Genomic DNA, 22,017 nt, shown 5'->3' on the forward strand with positions numbered 1-22,017 from the left:
TGAAGTCAACACTTCTGTGAGAATTTTGGAATGCTCAATTTCCCACAATCTCATCATTTTTCTGCCTGACAATTGTAATTATTCTTCACCAACCTGACAGTCAAACTTGCTTCCTGTAGTGATAATATACCTGCTACCATCCTGACCATATTGGAGAAATGGCTTTTTCTTTGATAGGTTTGTTCATTTTGAAACTAACTTTCTATGTTATTCTAGCCACTCTCTTACATTATTCATTAACTAATTGCCATCCATATCTCTTTTTTTTGCTTTTTTAAAATATCTTTTTCTCCGTGACTGAATATACAAAGATAATGGAAGTAAAATATTCTTCTGCTGTAAAGATGGGTGGAATAGATCAAAATCCACTTGTCGGATTTTCTTTAAATAGTCCTCCAGAGCAACCGTCTGCGCAAAAGCAGGAAATGCTTTCACAGGAACACTTTCGTGGAAGGACCTAGCATGCTTTAGGTGCAAGTGTGCCTGGCTGGCAATATCACACACCACATCTCTCACATTTTCATTTTGGCTCTTTTGTAGAAAATCCTCTTGTGAAACACCACGCAGCATACAAATACCCATGGGAAGGAACAGCTTTCTTCTGCTACCATGACAGGGTGCTGCTCTCAAGCAAGTGACAATGCCTTGCGTTTTTCCAACGTGATTTGTGGCATGATCTGCATGAAGATCCTTTATGCCCAATATTTCTAGTGTTAGATAAAGAAGAGAGCTCTGAGTGTTTTTAGCATAATTTCCTAGCTCCTGAGTGTTATGATATACTTTGTCATCCAAATTCTTTTCTCTTTCATCAGTGATTTTCACAGGCCATCTTTTAGTCAGATTATGTTTTCTGACAGCCTTCCATAGTTCAGTGGCCACACGCTGATGTGGTGGACTGTCACAGTATAAATCATTCACAGTTTTTTTTTTTCCCCCCAAATTGCATTTGTATCAGTCCAATTGTTTTCTCAGAGACATGGTCCTTAACTAGCCTGGGCCAGTTCCACATTGAAGGCTCTCAGTGCAAAAGCAGAGCTTCTGGATTCGGCAGGGAGAAGCAGGGAGCATAAACAGCCTTCATGATCTTGTTTCCGCAGTGGCTCCCAGCAGTAGTGGCCCGCGCCCGAGGAGTCAGGTCTACTGGCCATGGCTACACTCCGCCTGGAGAGCTGCCGGACGCGTGCCCACAGGCCCAGGGGTGGCCCGCGGCAGGACAGGCTAGGGATGCCAAGCTGTAGCGGTCCCCGAGTCAAGCCTAGCGTGGAGACCACCGGGACACCCACCGCCAACTGTATTTCTGACAGCAGTTTACAACTTTGGAAAAAAATAAGGAGATACAAGCTTGTCTCCCTGATTATAAAGAAAAGACTATTTCACTTATGTCACATATTTAACGACTGAGGCAAGTTACCACATACTACTTCAGAAAACACTGGACATTATTGCATGCTTCCAAAACATCTAAGGTCATGAAGTAATCCTGGATTTAATGAACAAGACATTGTAAAGGAATCTAATTCTGTACAGTTTGAGAAGATATGAATAGGACGCTAAGACCAGGTCACAGACTTTAAAAAAGACCAATACTAGTTAGAATAATTATACAGTAAAAGTGCTTGGTAGTTATAAAAGTTATTGATTTGAAATCCATTTAATTGATTATTTATTCAGTAAGTTTTTACTTCTGAGAAGGTGACATTTGAGTATGCCTTAAAGAAGGTGGTGGAGTGAACTTGGCAGAGATATAACCTGAGGAAACAGTTTTCTAAACAGGAGGAACTGCCAGTGCAAAGCCCTTGAGGAAAGACCACACCTGGAGTATTGGAGGAGGGGCAAGGAAGAACATACCTGCTGTGGGCTGGAGCAGAGCAACGCGCCAAGGGTGGGGGGGATGAGGCAGGGTGGGCAGGACGCACACAGGCCAGCGTGGGAACTCTGATTTAAGTTGTTTTTTTAAATTTGTATTTATTTATTTATTTTTAATTTAAATTTATTTATTTTAATTGGAGGCTAATTACTGTACAATATTTAAGTTTTAAAGATTCAGTCTGTCTGGTATATTGAGAATAGGTTGTAGGGGGAATAGGTGGATTCAAGGAGACTCAGCTCAGTTCAGTTCAGTCGCTTGGTTCGGTTCAGTCGCTCAGTCGTGTCCAACTCTTGGTGACCCGATGGACTGCAGCATGCCAGGCCTCCCTGTCTATCACCAACTCCCAGAGTTTACTCAAACTCTTGTCCATTGAGTCGGTGATGCCATCCAACCATCTCATCCACTGTCGTCCCCTTCTCCTCCCACCTTCAATCTTTCCCAGCATCAGGGTCTTTTCCAATGAGTCAGCTCTTCCCATCAGGTGGCCAAAGTGTTGGAGTTTCAGCTTCAGCATCAGTCCTGCCAATGAATATTCAGGACTGATTTCCTTTAAACAGGAGACTCTTTAAGGGGATAATATAGGATGGTGGTTTTGACAGGTGGCAGCAGTGGAAGTGGTGACCAGTGATCAGATTCTGGATGTATTTTAAAAGTATAAATTCTTTACCACTGTTGGGTAGATTGGCGACATGAGAGAAAGATGCAAGTTAGGACAACTCTTGGAGTTTTAGTGAGCAAATGGAAGGAAAGAGTTGTCCTTTCTGTTAGATATTTAGGAACGCTGTGAAAGATTATGACAAACTGGATGACTTCAAATGACAGAAACGTACTCTGTCACAGTTCTGGAGACCGTGAGTTCAGAGTCTTAGTGTTGGTGAGCCTGCAGCCCCTCTGAAGGTTCTCAGGGAGGACCCAGTTCTTTGTGTCCCCTAGCTCTGGTGTCTGTTGGCTCTCATTGACACTCCTCGGCGGTATTGTTCCGGTCTCTGGTTCTGCGGTCACACTGACTCCTGCTCTCCATCTCTGAGGGTGCTTGTCTTAGGCCCCCCATGGGGTAATTCAGGATGATTCCATTACAAATCCTTACTGAAAGTCTCCTTTACTAAATAAGGCAATGTTCACAGGCTTCCCTGGTGGCTCAGAGGTTAAAGCGTCTGCCTGGAATGAGGGAGACCTGGGTTCGATCCCTGGGTTGGGAAGATCCCCTGGAGAAGGAAATGGCAACCCACTCCAGTACTCTTGCCTCCCATGGAGGGAGGAGCCTGGTAGGCTATAGTCCATGGGGTCACAAAGAGTCGGACGCGACTTCACTTTCACTTTCACTTTTTCACAGGGTCTAAGGATTTTGGGGGGCTCATTATTCAACCCACTACACCGTTCATTAAAATGGAGATGGTGAGAAAAGCAAATGAGGTGAGAGGGAGGGATGTATATAATTTTAATTTTCGCTGAGAGGGCACCTGGTGGCTGCCTGAGTTGTTGACTTAAATAGTTATTATTATTAAAGATAATCATTATATTGGTCATGTAAAAGAAAAGATTATAAAATCCCTGTAAAAATCCAACATGCTGCCCAAATTTAGCCATTAGCCTCATTCTTCATTTAACATTTTAACTCAAGTTGTTAAAACAAGTGCGTTGTTCATGTTTGAATTTTATTTCCTCTCCCACCAATCTGTGTTTATTTTTTTAAAAACCCATTTATTAACTATTTGGTGTCTAGAGTGTGCAATTCACCATGCTAAGCAATTCAGACTTGCAAAGATAATTAAGAAATAATTTCTTTCACTAAAGAACACACAGATAATAACTTGGCTCAGACTAGTCCCTCCGATACACACACATTCTGTCCTAATATGACTTAGTATAGCTTGTTTACAGTAGGTATTTGCTGTGTAAGAATATAGGTGGCTGGCTTTCTTTTGGTAATTAAGATTTACAGGGGTCACAAATCCAACTTTTTGTTTCACACAATCTCTTTCCCTCATTACATTGAGAAGGTTTAGGCAATCATAGATAGTGAGCAGTAGGCTCCAAAAGTGCTTTGAAATGCAGGAACAAGACACCAGAATGAATACATGGTGGGTGGAATCAGTTTATTTGAAGAAGCTTTTCCTAGAAATAACCCATCCTACACTCTGATTTGGAGAAGAGAGAGTTTGCTGAAGAGACAGAAGTGCCGGAAAACAAGCACCATAAAATGTAACTAATGTAAAAGAAACTGTAATCCTGGAAATGGAAACATGTTAGAGATAAATGATCCTTATGGAGTTTAGGAAAATGAAAGTTGGTGCATAATTTCAGTGTTTATCCCTGACTGTTCAACAGGGGCAAGAGACTATGTTTTATGTCACTAGCAATCATGACTAGATGTCTTGAAAAGTGATGAATTTTCTGACTCCTCAGATAGCTTGATTTAAATAGTTCACAGGACTGTCTAACCTCCTTTGCAATGAACCTGGACTCCACAGATGGCAGACAGTTATTATAAAGGGCTTGGAGGGTAGTGGCTGACATATAATATAACCCCTACCAAGATTAGCTGTTATTATGGATTATTATTTTATTTTCCTGGCTACTTTATTATTTCTCCCAGTGTGATCAAACAGTTGGGGTGAAACTGAGTTTATAAACCTTCTTGGCCCAATCTAGACTGTGATGATTCTGGTCAGGATGTGATTAGTTATTTATAACTACTCCTGAAGGTAAGGTTAACCAGTTCTCTCCTAATATTATGACAAGAATATTTCCTCACACTGAGCTCATATTTGTTAATAATTGTCATGTATCATCACCTAATGATTGTCTCTTTGTTTAAACACATTGAAACACTGTTCTATTATGCCCTTCTTTCACAAACACCTTTCAATAGGTCAACTGCTCCTGCTGCTGCTAAGTCGCTTCAGTCGTGTCCGACTCTGTGTGACCCCACAGACGGCAGCCCACCAGGCTCCCCCGTCCCTGGGTTTCTCCAGGCAAGAACACTGGAGTGGGTTGCCATGTCCTTCTCCAATGCAGGAAAGTGAAAAGTGAAGTTGTGTCCAACTCTTCATGACCCTATGGACTGCAGCCCACCAGGCTCCTCCATCCATGGGATTTTCCAGGCAAGAGGACTGGAGTGGGATGCCATCGCCTTCTCCCAATAGGTCAACAGTATCCTCCAAATAGTCTAAATTCCTTAAAGCAGTATTTAAGATCTGCTTGTTACCATTTGATTCCAAAGTGATTCCAACTTACTTTTCGCATCACACCACTATTTTATTTCCAGATGACCACCAAAATAGATTATTAATCATTCCCCCTTTATAAGTGTATGCTGTACTGCCTCTCTGCCTTTGCTTATGTACTTCCTGGCGTGATCCAACTTCCTACAGCTACTCTCTCTTATTAGGCTTCTCACTGTTGCTCAAAGGCCAGCTCAAAGGCCATCTCCTCCACCAAACATTTCCAGTTCCTTCAGGTTGGAAATGACTGCTGTAAAACACTGAAGTTCATGGGTCTACTTTTATAATGTTTGCCATTTCACAGTAATTTGTCTGCAAGTGGGAGACGCAGTGTGCTATCACAGGAAGGAGCTACTGCTCCTTAGACTCATATCCACAAGTACTGCTTACTAGTTTTATAAACCTAGTGAGTGAAAATCGATCAGTTGTGTCTGACTCTGCTTCCCCATGGACTGTATAGTCCATGGAATTCTCCAGGCCAGAATACTGGAGTGGGTAGCCATTCCCTTCTACATGGGATCTTTCCAACCCAGGGACATAACCCAGGTCTCCCAAATTGCAGGTAGATTCTGTACTAGCTGAGCCACCAGAGAAGCCCTTTATAAACCTAACCACTTACTTAAACTCTTGAGCTCAGTTTCTTCATCTGTAAAATAAGAACAGTAATATCTATCCTATCATGTTAATATGAGGATTAAATGAGATTGTACATGTGCTGTAAAACTCTTGGTGCAGTTCTTTGCGCATTGTGTGTGTGTGTGTGTGTGTGTGTGTGTGTGTGTGTGTGTTAGTTGCTGAGTCGTATATGACTCTTTGCGATCCCATGGACTGTAGCCTACAAGGCTCCTCTGGCCATGAGGATTCTCCAGGCAAGAATACTAGAGAGGGCTGCCATGCCTTCCTCCACGGGATCTTCCCAACCCAGGGACTGAACCCAGGTCTCCTGCACTGCAGGCAGATTCTTTACTGTCTGAGCCAATTTATGTTTGAAATGATTATTTTCTTGCTATTATTATGTTCTCCACTACTTATAGTCATTTTGAGGGCAGGGATCATGCAGTCTCATTTCTCTTTATATCCTGCTTAGCACATCATCTTATATATAGTCTCTCCTTTGCTAAATTTGTGAGCATATGTATATCAGTTTTGTCTCCTCAGCTATATTATACATTTCTGGAAATCAGGGACAATGCCTTGTGCACTATAGTAAACATGTTTAGTGCCCAGTTAATGGCTGGTGTAATATGTATACACCCAGGTAGGAATAAGACCTGTTTAAGTACCCTCTGCTGGAGTAGGAAATGGCAACCCACTCCAGTAATCTTCCAGAGGAGACTCATGGGCTACCATCCATGGGGTTTCAAAGAGTTGGACATGACTGAGCACACACACACACACACATGCACCCTCTTCTAGGAATGACACTCCTGCCCCAGGCACTTTGAACAACCGAATCTTGACTGCAGTTGTTACTTTGAGTCTTGAGGATCACTTCTTTCAGACAACATTCTTTTTAAAAAGGTTTGAAGAAATTGTGTGCAATTGAAAATAGCTGAACCCAGATAGCAAATTAGTACTATTATACTTAAAACTAAGTTATGCTTGAATACATGCCAACAAATTACAGTGAGTATTGAATGTTATTCTGATGGAGACATTCATCTCTTTACAGGAGGGAACTGGTGATATCTTAGGTAAGTGTGGATCAGAAAAATACCTTTGACCTAGTGCTGGTTCCTTTGTATGGCTCTTTTTGTAAGTTCCACACTCTCCACGTCCTATATCTTCCTGCCTCAGAATGGGCATGCATTGACTTAGACTCAGGATTAGTACACTTGGTTGTTACATTTACAGTTGCTTAGAACAGCCTTTAACTAGAATTTTCATAAATCATTTCTTTAAGTAATTGCATCAGATGTAATTTGCAGAAAATCCATTATTGCTTCAAATGTAAGAAGGATTCTTAGCATCCCCTATATTCTACAAAATCCTTGTCCCCTTTCTGGCAAGCACTGCTGCAACTTGGTTTCTCTGACAGTTTTTGGATTTGCCCTATATTGAAGGACTGAAAATATATATGTATTTCCATGAATTTTTGACATAATGAAGCAACCACTGGTTGGATTAAATAATTAAAAATAATGTTCTGTGGTGCAGAAATCATTTTTATGGCTTTCCATGTATACAGAGAAATATCTTCTATGCCTACTTATAATTTTAAAAAATTAAGCACTGCTTGAGCTACATGTCACTATTACACTCTCAATGCTTATTGAGTAACTTTGGAGTTTATTCAACAAGCTGAAACTCCAATACTTTGTCCACTTGATGCAAAGAATTGACTTATTTGAAAAGACCTTGTTGCTGGGAAAGATTGAAGGTGGGAGGAGAAGGGGACAACTGAGGATGAGATGGTTGGATGGCATCACTGACTCAATGGACAAGAGTTTGAGTAAACTCTGGGAGTTGGTGATGGACAAGGAGGCCTAGCGTGCTGCAGTCCATGGGGTCGCAAAGAGTCAGACATGACTGAGCAACTGAACTGAACTGAACTGAACTGAACTGTACTTTGGAGTTTATAGTACTGTTCTTACAGTTTATAAGATGTTTGAATCCTAACAATAACAAAATTCCTAAATACTAACTTATCTAAATTCATAGTATCTGAAAAGTGTCTTGTGACAGTCATGTAACCTTCATCCTCACAAATGAAGCTTAGGCAATTCTATATCATGATGGAAGTGGAAAGATTACAAACTAATTGTATTAAGTCTGGTTGTAATAACATTATCAATGTGTGAAGGAGTAAATTTAGAGATGAATGTGAGATGCTAAACAGAAATTAATAAGAAACTTGAAATCCCTTAAAGTTTTTCTCTGGTGGATTGCTCCCCACAGTTTCTCTTAATTCTTCATCAATTAGGTGATATATGTTACTTATGATTTTGCAACATTAGAACCACCTCTCCTATAGATATTGTAAGTTATTTTTAGTAACAAAACTGGATTTTTTTTGGAAAAAATAATTTTTGAAAGGGAAAGGAAGTTATAATTCAATCATACTTTCACAGCTGGATAGAAATTAATTCAGTTGCTGTTAGAAAAATTAAGTGCTGTAACATTTTTTCTTTAAACAAATGGAATTTTAGTTCTGATAGTGAGTCTTTAGAATCACTTGTCTTATTTTAACAAATAGAAGAAACTGAGATATATTCAAAGACACACAGGGCATTTTTTTTACTACTTTTTATTCTTTCTATAATTCTTTTAACTGTAAAAATTATGTCAGAAAGTACTAGTGTTATGGACTGAATATTTATATCAACTCCAAATTCATACATTGAAGTCTGAACTTCCAGTGTAACTGTATCTGGAGATGGGGCCTTTTTGGAAGTAATTAGGGTGACATGACGTCACGAGGATAGGGCCCTGAAGGTGAGATTAGTGCCCTTGAAAGAAGAGACACCAGAAAGCTTGCTGACTCTCTCTATAACATGTGAGGACATGAGAAGGTGAATGTCTGCAATCTAGGAAAAGAGTCATAATTAGAAAAACAACCATGCTGGTAACTTGATATTGGAGTTTCAAACTTCCAGACTGGTAAAAAAAAAATTCTGTTTTTGAAGCCACTCAGTCTATGATATTTTGTTATGGCAGCCCAAACAGACTAATATAAAAAAATTAGAAGGAAAAAACACAACTTTTTTGGTAAACATAACCAAACTTTGCTATCTTCCCATTCATTTGGTGTTGCTGCAAGTTCAGACCTTGCCTTAATGACGTGTAATTAGAAGGTAAGAAGGAAAAGAGAAACTCAGCAGTGCATGCTCAGTCTCTGCGACTCAAATTCCCATCTGTAGACAGAGGTGTCCTGCATGATTCATGTGTACTTTTTACTGTTGGACCTGCCCTGGAGATTGATCTACTTATGCAAACAAAGGTTAACTTGATGAAAAAGAATATTTATTATGCCTTAAAATTTCTCTTTCAAGTAAGAATATGTTATTCACTGTTGAGTGTTCAGGGCTAAATTAGGGGATTCCTTATTATCTTGGTCAAAAGTGTTAGTAGCGGAGGAAGTTTTGCAGTTCTCATTCTGCAAGGCACCCATCCATGCTATTGTCCCAGCTTCCAATGAGAGAAGAATTATCTGAGAGGGGAAAATTAGCTCTACAACTTCTACTAAATACATAAGTTTAAATACTTAGAAAATAACTAAAACTAAAAAGAACTAAAATTGATGGTTTCTTTACAAATTTTTATATGGGTGTTCTTTATAACAACAAAAAAAAAGCTCTTGATTTTCCTATTACAAGTCAAATCTGGGTAGGTCATGTGTTTTGGGGAACACTGTGGTTAACATTTGTATTAAAAAGTACCAGGAAGGGCCAAGTAGATTTTGTTTAGGTCCAAAGCAAATATGTGTAAGGGTATTGATTATGACAGAGAAATATCTGGAAAGATTTGACAGTGTACTAGTTACTAGTGATTGTCTCTGGGAAATGAGACTAAAAATAATATTTTATTTTTATAATTTATGTATATTTATATTATCAAAATAATGTTAAAGCAATGATAACCAGTAGGACTTTCTTATAGCTTTTTTAAAGCTATAGCTTTAAAATCAAAAGTTTTAAGCCAAAAATATATATATTTTAATTTGGAAAAAAGAGACTTAAGAAATCAGCAATAAAGACACATCTAGAATATAATACAGGTTATATTATTAAAAAAAGACCCACAGAGCTAACACTAAATCTTCAACTTTCCAAAAATACTTCTTTTAGAATTTCTTCTGCAATACAAGGGTGCTTGGGTAGTACTTACAGTAGTGATACATCTTATCCAATAGGGTTTTATAGTGTTTCAATTATGAGACATTCTCTCATTTGAGCCCAATAAGAATACTCTTCAATTGGTTGGGCAAATATGACTTCTTCATCTTATTCATGTAGTAACTGGGGCTCACAAAAATCAAGTGATTTGTCCAGATTGAAAGAATTAGAAATGGCTGAGTCATAAGTAGAAACAAAATCCAATGTTTTCCCAATACAAAACTCTGGACTATCACCGTGTACTCAACCTCCCACTCGCTTCAATGTATCATCAGATTTTCATCCTGATATCAGTCCAGTGGACTCAACTTTATAAAGATCACTAGAAAACTCTATCTTGCCTTATCAATGGTCAATTTTCAGTCCTTAATTTACTTGACCTCGTGGCAACACTCCATCCTCAAAAAAAGAAAAAAAATAAAAACTTAAAAAATAGAAATACATAGATGTGCTATAAAATTCAAAATGTATAAGATATAACCTTATAACCAGATTATTGTGTATCCTTTAAGAGATATTCTAGGCATATACAAATATATAGGTAACTATATTCTTTTATTTTCTTATAAAAGATATAGTAACATAATAAAGATACTAATCTAAATTTTGACTTGTTTCACTTAATCACATATCTTCAGGAGCCCTCCATATGGTACCTATAAATCTGTCTTATCTTTTTATTAGCTAAATAGTATTCTGAGATGAGCCATAATTTAACCAGCTCTCATAATTTTATTGTATTTATTTTAGGATGAGTCATAATTTGTTTAACCAGTTCCTTGATGATTATTTCCGACCTTTTGCTATTGAATGTAATTGTTCAGTGTATATCCTTGTACATTTATCATTTTTCACGTGTAAAGTATCCAGAAGAAAACAAATGAGTACAACTTACATAAAATGAAATTTTAATATGAAGGGCTCTTGGATAGTCTTCATAATAAGAGAAAATAAAATTTAAACATCACAGCAATATCATTATTGACCCATCAGATTAACAAAGATTAAAAAGTTTAATTACATACTTTATTGGTGAGGTTGTAAGGAAACAGTCTCACGTACTACAGATAGGTGTGTAAACCAGCACGTTTTCTTTGAAGAGCAATTTTTTTTCTGTTTGCTTCTTTTTTTAATATAAATTTATTTAATTGGAGGCTAATTACTTTATAATATTGTATTGGTTTTGCCATACATCAACATGAATCTGCCACGGGTGTACATGTGTTCCCCATCCTGAACCCCTCTCCCTCCTCCCTCCCTGTACCATCCCTCTGGGTCGTCCCAGTGCACCAGCCCCGAGCATCCTATATCCTGCATCGAACCTGGACTGGTGATTCGTTTCACATATGATATTATACATGTTTCAATGCCATTCTCCAAATCATCCCACCCTCGCCCTCTCCCACAGAGTCCATAAGACTGTTCCATACATCTGTGTCTCTTTTGCTATCTCACATACAGGGTTATCATTACCGTCTTTCTAAATTCCATATATATGCGTTAGTATACTGTATTGGTGTTTTTCTTCCTGGCTTACTTCACTCTGTATAATCGGCTCCAGTTTCATCCACCTCATTTGAACTGATTCAAATGTATTCTTTTTAATGGCTGAGTAATACTCCATTGTGTACATGTACCACAGCTTTCTTATCCATTCATCTGCTGATGGACATCTAGGTTGCTTCCATGTCCTGGCTATTATAAACAGTGCTGTGATGAACATTGGGGTACATGTGTCTCTTTCAATTCTGGTTTGCTCAGTGTGTATGCCCAGCAGTGGTATTGCTGGGTTGTATGGCAGTTCTATTTCCAGTTTTTTAAGGAATCTCCACACTGAAGAGCAATTTGACAACAAAATTTTACGAGTAAATATACTGTTTGACCAATCAATTCTACTTCTGGGAATTAATCCTATCCTACTTTCCTGGTTTTCTTGCTGCCAGGCTGGTTGCTCCTTATCTTGTGTTGGGTCTTTCTCATTAATAGACTTCTGAATGATAGAATGACCTAGGGCTCAGTTGCCAGCTCTCTTTTCTTTATTTTCTGTTCACTATCTAGTGATCTAAGGGCTAATGTCTTTCAGACTTACACTTTCAGCTCCAGTTTCTTCCTCAGACTTTTGCCTAACTGCCTGAACAACATCTCCACTGAGGTGTCTAACAGGCCTCTCAAATTTAACATGTCTAAGTTATAACTGGGACTTCCCCGGGGGCTCAGTGATAAAGAATCCGCCTGCCAATGCAGGGGATGATGAGAGTTCAGTCCCTGGGTGGGGAAGATCCTCTGCAAAAGGAAATGGTAACTCTTCCCCAGTACTTTTGCCTGGGAAATCCCATGGACAGAGGAGATTGTCAGGCTACAGTACATGGGGTTGCAAAGGGTTGGACACAACTGAGCATGCACACACAAAGTATAACTGAGGATGTAACCCCCTTTTTCTCCAAGTCTTTCATTTCAGGAGAGAACTTACACTCCACCAGTTAAGCAAACCAAAGCAAGAGTCATTTTTTATTTTCTCTTCATTTCACTCCCAATAGCCAATTCATCAGCAGGCCTACCAGCTCTACCTTTAGATTGCATCCTGAAACCTACCAATCCTGGTGACTACTGTTGCTGTTACCACTTCTGCGGCTGCTGCTTCCACTACCTCAACCCGGTCCAACATCATTATTTACCCACAAGACTGCAATAGCCTCCGGTTCCCGATCTTGTCTCCTTTCAGTTTATTTTTCACAAAACATTCAGAAAAATCTTTTAACAAACTGGACCATGTCATTTCTCTATTAAAAGTATCCAAGGACTTCCTATTATACTTCACAACAAATTCCCAAACCCTAGGTTTGGCTTCTGTGATCTGACCACTGTAGAGCTCTGTGATTTCATCTCCTGCTCTCCCTCCATCACCCACTCTCCTGTAGTTTCCAAACTGGCATTCTTGCTATTCTTTGAGCACAGCGCTCTCTTCTCAGAACCTCTGCACTGGCTGTTTCTTTGGTTAGAATGCTCTTCCCCAGATTACTGCACGCTGTGCTTCTTGTTCCATTTTGGCCTCAAGCATCACCTCCTCAGAGAGACCAGCCTATCTGAAGTTTCTCCCTGTCACTCTCTGTGCCTTTACCTTGCTTTATTTTTCTTTATAACATCTGTCATTTCCTGAATAATATTACATATTTATTTGATTATATTCCATTTCTCCCCACTTGTATTTCCAAGGGGTCAGGGTTTTGTCTTTGCTCATAGAAATATCTCCAGCACCTGGAATAATTCCTGGCACATGGTAGGCACTCAATAAATATTGATTGAGTGGATTATGGGTAATTACATATTTCAAAAAGCTCAGACTAAGTTCCAAAGTACCAAGTATAATATACTTTACCCCCAAATTTAACTGCAACCCCCTCCTTCCTTTTCTCCTTCTTTCCTTTCATAATTTTTTATTTCAAGAATATAGTATACTTATTTTATTTTAAGGCATAACACATTATTGAGATATATGGTTTTAAGCTATGGTATATTGTGGAGATACAAATTTTTTTTCTTTAATATTGAATAAATCTTTCCAATATTTCAGATTTGTGGTGAGGAGAGCCAGAAACATGTTTTGGAAGGAATTTGGAAAAGAGGAAATCAGTGTTATTTTCAGTTCCACCTCTGGTCAAAGTAACCACTGTGGACAATTTGTCTCACATCACAGAACATTTTAGTATCTGTAAAAAGAAGTTATTAACAGCATAAATTTTAAAAAGATCAACTCTTATTGAGTGCTTATTTTGTTCAGTACATAATAGTACCTATGAGGTAGATACCATCATTGTGCCTGTTTTAAAGATGAATCATAGCGAGTTATATTCTTCCCAGTGTTTCATGGCTAGTAAGTAGTGAAGCCAGGCTATCTGTTAGACCAAAACCTGGATGGTTGTAGAAATGTTCTGAAAACTACTGAAACAATTCCTATTTTTCACTTCTACCTCTTGCAGTTTTGTACCAGTGTGGAGGTACAGTGTGTGTTCTCACATGGATCAGAGAATCACCCACCATGTGCTCCAGTTTAAGAAATTCTCATTGCTTATTACACTGGGAACATTTTGGCTTATTCATCTCTGTATCCATAGCACTCGAGGACCCAGTATGTAACAGGTATTCAATTAATGTTGGGCAAATGAATAAATGAATGGCCTGACTATAATGCCAGTGAAGCTAATGATTCATTAACCACAAATCATTCATTCAACATATATTTATTAAGAGTTTAGAGCATAAGCTCACCTAACAGTCTGCATTTCAGGTCATTTCAATTTTAGCGGAGAGTACAAGGTTCTTGAGCAAACCACTCACTCTTTGACTCCATAGTTCCTTTGATTCTCAGATGGAGCCACCACATTAAGTCTGCTATCTCAAGCCTGTTTTTTAATTAGAGACTTTTTTTTTTAAAGGAATTGATTCAAGAGCTCACAGTTTATGCTTTCTAAGACCTCCTACCCTCTGTGGTATTCAGGCTATTGTTTTGCTTCAGTGCCCAATTCCAGTAGCCAAGTGAGTCCTTGTCTAACTAGGTCACCTTGATAGTTTGCTTGATATAGCAGTTGCTTTAGGATATATCTGACTTTAGACCCTTTTCTGGGTTACTAGAGTTCTGCCTCTGGCTGAATACATGATCTTAGGTAGCAGACCCAACCAACTCTTTTCCCAGACCTGTGCTTGCTGCCTACTGCTTGACTCCTTAAAACTTGCCATGATCCCAAGTTTCCCCCTTTCCTGCTGTGTCGGTATGGCAGACCTCCAGGTCTTGCCACCTCTGGTTTGGTTTGCCAGTCAGTTTCCCGCTGACCCCCTATTTGACCACCTATATTGGGGTAGAAGGAATGAAAAATCTACTTGCATCCTTTTTTTTTTTAACCTGAGGGTGATGCCAGGTGGAAAAATCATGGAGATGACTTTTTCTCCTTTGTCCAATTCACAAGAACCATGGACATTGTTGCTGTTGTTTAGTCACCAAGTCGTGTCTGACTCTTTTGTGACCCCCATGGACTGTAGCCCACCAGGCTCCTCTGTCCATGGGATTTCCCAGGCAAAAATATGGGAGTGGGTTGCCATTTCCCCCTTCTGTGGGTCTTCCTGACCCAGGGGTCAAACCTGCATCTCCTGAATTGGCAGTGAGATTCTTTACCACTGAGCCACTGGGGAAGCCCACTAAGTGCTCTAAAAGCTGTAGGTTGATTTCTGCCTGTATTGAATTCTATATTTTTGATGTCCCAAGTTCATTCTCCTCTCATCATTTAGATGTCCCATGTGAGTTAATTGTCTCTTCCCAACAAGACAGCAGGATTTTTATGAATAGATATTTCAAGTATTCTTATCCTAATATCAGTTCCAATCAGTACAAACTGATCGTTTTTGAAAACCTACACTGTTCTATGTGCTTGGTTCACATTAACTTAGTCATTAGAACAATCTAATAAGGAAGGTGTGAATATTTCTATAACACTGGAGAAGAAACAAATGTGATGGGGTTGCGATTTGAATCCACGTGTGTCCAGTTCCAAATGTCTTCAACAACAAAATGCAGTACTTAGTTCAATCAATAAATAATCCTTGTCTTTGACTATAGGCAAATACTTTAGTCCTGGGTGTTCTTTGAAAGGAATGATGCTAAAGCTGAAACTCCAGTACTTTGGCCACCTCATGCGAAGAGTTGACTTATTGGAAAAGATTCTGATGATGGGAGGGATTGGGGGCAGGAAGAAAAGGGGATGACAGAGGATGAGATGGCTGGATGGCATCACCGACTCGATGATGTGAGTCTGAGTGAACTCCAGGAGTTGGTGATGGACAGGGAGACCTGGCGTGCTGCGATTCATGGGGTCGCAAAGAGTCGGATGCGACTGAGCCACTGAACTGAAATGAACTGAACTGAACTGAAATATTTTTTAAAATTATTCTTTCTCACCTCCATCAGGATAATTATTATCAAAAAGCCAGAAAATAACAAGTGCTGGTGAGAATACTGACATATTAGAACCTGGGGACACTGCTGGTGCGATGTTAAATGATGCAGCCACTGCAGAAAACATTATGGTGGCTCCCCCTCAAATTTAAAATAGAATTACCATATCATCCAGCAATTCCACTTCTGGGTATATACCCCCAAAACTGAAAATAGGGTCTCAAAGAGATATTTGTATACCTGTGCTACTTATGTTTATAGCAGCATTATTCACAACAGCTAAAATTTGGAAGCAACCCAAGAGACCACTGAGGGATAAACAGATAAGCAAAATGTGGTATATATCTGCAATGGAGTTTTATTTAGCCTTAAAATGGAAGGAAATTCTAACACATATTTTAATCTGGATGAACCTTGAAGATATTATGCTAAGTAAAATAAAGTGAAAATGATGTTGCTCAGTCGTGTCCGACTCTTTGCGATCCCATGTACTGTAGCCCATCAGGCTCCTCCATCCGTGGAAGTTTCTAGGCAAGAGTATTGGACTGGGTTGCCATTTCCTTCTCCAGGGGATCTTCCTGACCCAGGGATTGAACCTGAGTCTCCCACATTGCGGGCATACGCTTTACTGTCTGAACCACCAGGGAATCCCATAAGTAAAATAAGTTGGTCATAAAAATATTGTATGATACCATGTACATGAGATATCTAGAGTAAGTAAAATTCATAGAAACAGTTAGTATAATGGTAGCTGATAGGGGCTGAGAGGAGAGGGAAATGGAAGTTGTTTTTAATAGTTTTCAGTTTTGCAAGGTGGGTAAGCTCTGGAAATCTGTTATAAAACAATGTGAATATTCTTAACAACATTGAACTTTACACTTTAAAAATAGTTAATATGGTAAATTTTATGTATTTGTATTTTACCAGAATTAAAAAAAAATTCTTAGAGGGTAGACTGAAATACTATACAAGTATTGTGCTATGTCCAACAATACATACTCAACACGTACATGTCATTTTGCTATTAAAGAGTGTAGTAGTTCTAATAATGAGAATAGTCAAATGCTTACACAATGCAATTATTTTAAATTTTGGACTTAAATTTTTACCATATTAAAAAATGCATATGGGCAATTTTTACACTAACTGGTGAAAGCTCAAGCCAACGTGTTGCATCTCTAAAACTTGGATGGTATTTTTCTTGGGGACACGTAAACATATATTGTGTGATGCAGACACACAGCTACACCACACAAACTCTGATTCTTTAACTTATTCTAAAGATGTGTACTATTTAATGAGTCAGTAGCTTCCATGTGTGACAAATGTGGCCCGTTTCTACTTTCCTTTCTTATATCTAAAATATTTTACATATTTGGTGCCAAGTCGGGCTTACTATATATTTCATTAGATTTGAAAATAATAGTCTATCTAGTTTACATAATGTATGAAAAAATTGAAAAAGAAAACTACATTGTGAGAAAATACCTTCAACATCATAGCTTTCTGGTATATTGAGAGAGAATCCCATTGTGTGCCATTTTCTATTGATAAAAGTTCATATTGACTTAGTATTTATAATATCATGATGTATTGTTTCTAATTCTTAAAATGCCAAAAAGTCTGAAGTGTTTCAGTTTCTCTAGCATAAATAGATGCCCGAGGATTTGACAGGAAACTGGGGAGTTTCGCTGCTCAAAGATATTGGCCTACTGTGGATATCAGAAATGCACCAGTAATGATGCATTGCTTTCTGTTAAGCTTTCCTTTAATTTAGTGACTCTCTTCTAAATTGCAGATACTCCAGGAAGGATTAATATACTAAGTAACTCACACCCTATTATGAAATAATTGATCATATCTTTTCTCTGATAGGAGGAGCTACAGGGGAAGTCTCGATGCAGGACTTTTGAAAGAAAACTGGCTAAGGAAGGTTCCGATCAGGTAGAGACTGCAAAGATTTTCTCTTCTACCTGAATAGAGAACCAAGTTCTTGTCCTTTTTAAAAATGAGTTTCTCAAATGCAAGTTTAAAGCCTTGTGGATACAAGCAAAGTGAAATGGAAATCTGGGACAATTACCTAAATTATTTCATTTTTAAAACCCTTCATTAAGGCTAAACAGGGATTTTTGGCTTAAATTATTCAACTGGACTAACTACATTAGAATTATCTAAAATTGCCTTGCTCTCTATTTCACCTTATCTGTTTAGAGAGACAGACCTTAGGCTGTGTCTGCTTTACCCTGTATGGATTGATTTGGGGCCAAAAAATTCAATTAATTCTATTCACAAAGGGCCTTCATGGAATGGAGCAAATGGAAAAATGAATGCTTCTGGTTTCTGGCTGCCCCATTCTGCTCTCAAGCCTGGGAGGGTCCGGGCCTGATGTATTTAATGATCCCAGTTCTGCTGGTTCACTGTGGGTCTGCATGGGTGTACGCTTGGCACATTATTTTAAACACATGATCCTCAAAAACTGTTTTGTTTGGGACAATCAGCAGAGCCAGTTCATTGTTCTAGAAGCAAAGAAAGCACACTGAGGCAACGTGTTGCTAGCTTACATCTACTGTATGCTTACCATGCATCGGGAATTTATTATCTCATGAATCTGAAGGTTATTGCCGAGTGGCGTAACAGCTTCAGCTCTACGTAACTTGGCTCTTCAGCCCATGACTCAAGTGCAGGTCAATGCTGAAAGGCCGGGAGTATGGGCTCCAGACTTGGGGTTTACATAACCATATGTGCCTCAGTTTCTCTCTGTGAAACAAGAGTAATAACACTTCCTGTCTCATAGTGTTGTTGGGAGGATAGAGAGTGAAAAAAGTAAAACACTTAGAAGAGTGTCTGTGCATAGTAAATTACTTAATAAATATTTCCTATTATTATTAATGATATTATTACTATAGAACCTGTAGTTAATGTAATTGGAGAAGGAAATGGCAACCCACTCCAGTGTTCTTGCCTGGAGAATCCCAGGGATGGGGGAGCCTGGTGGGCTGCCGTCTATGGGGTCGCACAGAGTCGGACATGACTGAAATGACTTGGCAGCAGCAGCAGCAGCAGTTAATGTAAGCAACACTTCCCAAAGGGATTGTGTGGAAATTCCTGTATTTGTCATTAAATTTACCCCTACCCCCATCATTTATTCCCCCTTGCACCACTCCCACTCACCTACCATCAAACATTCTTAAAGATTAAGGTTAGCTTTGGGACAGAAAATTTAGACAGAGTTATAAATCAAGATCAAATGAGTTATTTTGGTCCATGGGACAGTCACATGCTTATTTCTTATCTTTTTACTTAAAAACTATCCTAAACATCATCACAATGATAGGATTTGTACAGCACTTTATGGTGTTAGCATATTTTTATACTCATTATATTATCTGATGTAACATCACTCTGTAAAGATTGTGCAAGTGTGACTTCTTTCAATAGAAATTATGTCAGAGAAGTCAAATCTTTTGCAGAAATACTCCCCACTGGTGGGGTTGAGGGGATGCCCTGACTGTGGAACCTGGGACAGTAGAAGTTGAGGGAAGAAGCAAGAAAAATGTTTGGTATTAGCCTAGGAGTCTTAGGCTATTAGGATTGTCGATATCAGGCCCAAGTCCAAAGGCAAGGGTGAAGGAATTCTCAGAAAGGAAAAAGAGAGAGGGGACAAAATGTTTAGGAAAGCAGAAAAGAGAAAGAAAAAGCAAGCCGGGAAGAGGTGGCGAGACTGAGAAGGCAGGGTTGCGGACAGCAGTTCCTCCCAAGTTGCTGTCTACTTACACCTAAAAATGGAGGTTCCTTAACAACAGGCCTTTATCTAGGTCCTTAATTTCTCCTCCTGGCACTTAGTGTAGTATTGTTGAGTGCTTAATGAATTGTTCTCTCTTGTGCAGAGGACTTCCACTACAGCAGCCTCTGTGAGCTTAAATGATGGGAAATGGTTCATTTGTCCCATTGAGAAGAAAGAAGACCTCCTATGAAGTCAAGGAATTGGATGAAAATGATGGGTATTCTCTGGGGTAGTTGAAATTAGAGCTCTGCGGTCTGGAAAATAAACTGTGCTTCAGTGCAGATACATTTATGGAAACATCAATAAACACTGTGATTAAACTACAGATAGAATTCCATCAGAGAGAAGAATTCAAATAGTAGACAAAGTTATTTTAAACCCTAAACTCCTATTCATATTTTCAGGTAAAAATTACATTTTAATCAACTAGATGGATTATTTAGATGGTTTTGTTAAATTCAAATGACATGAAACTAAAAATTTAGTGCCACAGGTTACAAAAATTTATTTTTCCTACCCTTTCTTTGGTGTGCACTCGGCAAATAACAGCTTGTTAACATTGAAAGTTTTGGTGGAGGCAGAGACTGTTTCAGTCAAGAAGTAATTATTAAGTAGGTATGATGTGGTGAGCATTAGGCTTATACTGGGGGTATCCTGCCAGAGTTTTTGCTCCTGAGGTGATTAAAATCTTTTGGACTTAGAACACAGTGTGACCAGGACAAAAGCTCCTAGAGATACAAGCACAAAAGACTGTTAGGAGAATCAGCTTGATCTGTGCTCTAGGTCTCTACCTGGTGAAAGAGTTGGTGACAGTGATGAGCCATTCTCTGTAGAGAGCTGCGCATGTGCCAAAATATAGAGATGGCAATATTCAGGAGTTGAGGATGCCGGCTGGAGTATAGATGGGGACTGGAAAAGGAGACAAGGTTAGGAAAAGTTGAAAGTTTATTTGGGATGCCATGGGGACACCATTTCAGGAATTTAAGCATTTTGTCAGCGCCGGGGGCAGAAGGAGCGGGCAAAAGAAACAGCAGAAATGAGACAAGAAAGAGTGTGCTTAGATACAATTAGGTGATAAGCTCTGCATTTTAAATAAAGCCCTCTGGGCTGCCAGGGGCGGAATGGGTTGGTAGAGAATGAGTGTGACCGAGTGCAGTTGGGGATGAATGGAGGAGGCTAAATAAGAGACCATGGCAGTAATGGAGAGAAGGGGACAAATTTAAGCAACGCAAAAGTGGAAGAGTTATTGGAACTTGGTGAGTGAGAAGGAAGAGTCTAGAAGACATAGGTTTTAGGTTGAGGATCCAGTGCTTTCTTTTAAGATGGTGTAAAAGGGAAGATTTAAGATTGCTGAACTGGGGGAAGAATTGTTGAAATTAGCATTGTCTGGAACGGTAAGCATCTTGGTTTCCTGGCTCTGTCTTCTGTTAACTTCTCTAAAACATTGTTTTTTTTTTACTGTCCTGCCCTATCTTCCCTTTCTTTCTGTCTGTGACTCCCTCTGACTCTATCTCATTGCAGTTTTCTTTCTTCCTCACCTGGCCCTGCTAATGCTTCTTTCCTGATTCTCCTCAGTTTGCTTCCTCCAACCCACCCCTACTGAAACTCAGCAAACACACACTTACAACAGAGAGAACAAATACTGAACCAACATTTTTGTTAAACAGCTTAACTGCTTTGTGGAGAGGGATTTGTCAATGCATCTGTTCTAAAGAATTTTCTTTTAATAGATAATTTTGTGTGTGTGGAAACCAGATCAGCAAACCACTGTTACTATGGCCTATCCACAGAGACCTGGAAATTGCTATATTAAGCGGAACTGATTAAAAAGTATTTTACCTGTTTGGAATAAAACTCACAATCTGTTCTTGAAAATTGTTGCTACTACTTGGCCAAGGGTAATTGAGGACAGGACTATACCGTTTGTTATATTCTGGGGCTGTGACTTGTGATTTTTTTTCTATAGACAACAGACCCCCTCCATAATCAGATAAATGCAACATGTGAACACTGAAGGGGACCCATTCAGAACAGAGGGAACCGTGGAACAGGGAGCACCAAAGTTGATTATCAGTGGAAACAGGGATACCACCAGATTCGGAGTTATGACACAGGTCGGGCAGATCCACCATAGAGAAACATAGTGTTTCTTAAGCATACCCTTCTGTGATACTGTGTAAGGGTCTTGCTTACAAATCCAAGAAAATCTGAACATTGGATCATCTGGATGTGTGAGTTCTGATGATGTCTGACCCACTGAGTGAATGCTACCTTGCCTTAGGAAAACAAAGGGGTAAGGGGAATCTGACAGGCTTTCACAGTGGAAAGACAAAGCCTGCCTGGTCTTCACCCAGAACATG

At 39.1% G+C, this 22,017-nt stretch overlaps 1 pseudogene; it reads right to left on the minus strand.

Moving 5' to 3' along the window:
* Positions 1-240: 240 nt before the first annotated feature.
* Positions 241-21,789, minus strand: LOC138076288 (NADH dehydrogenase (ubiquinone) complex I, assembly factor 6-like; annotated as a pseudogene).
* Between the last annotated feature and the right edge of the window lie 228 nt (positions 21,790-22,017).

The sequence above is a fragment of the Capricornis sumatraensis genome, chromosome 3 (genome assembly GCF_032405125.1).
Source record: "Capricornis sumatraensis isolate serow.1 chromosome 3, serow.2, whole genome shotgun sequence".
Lineage (NCBI taxonomy): Eukaryota > Metazoa > Chordata > Mammalia > Artiodactyla > Bovidae > Capricornis > Capricornis sumatraensis.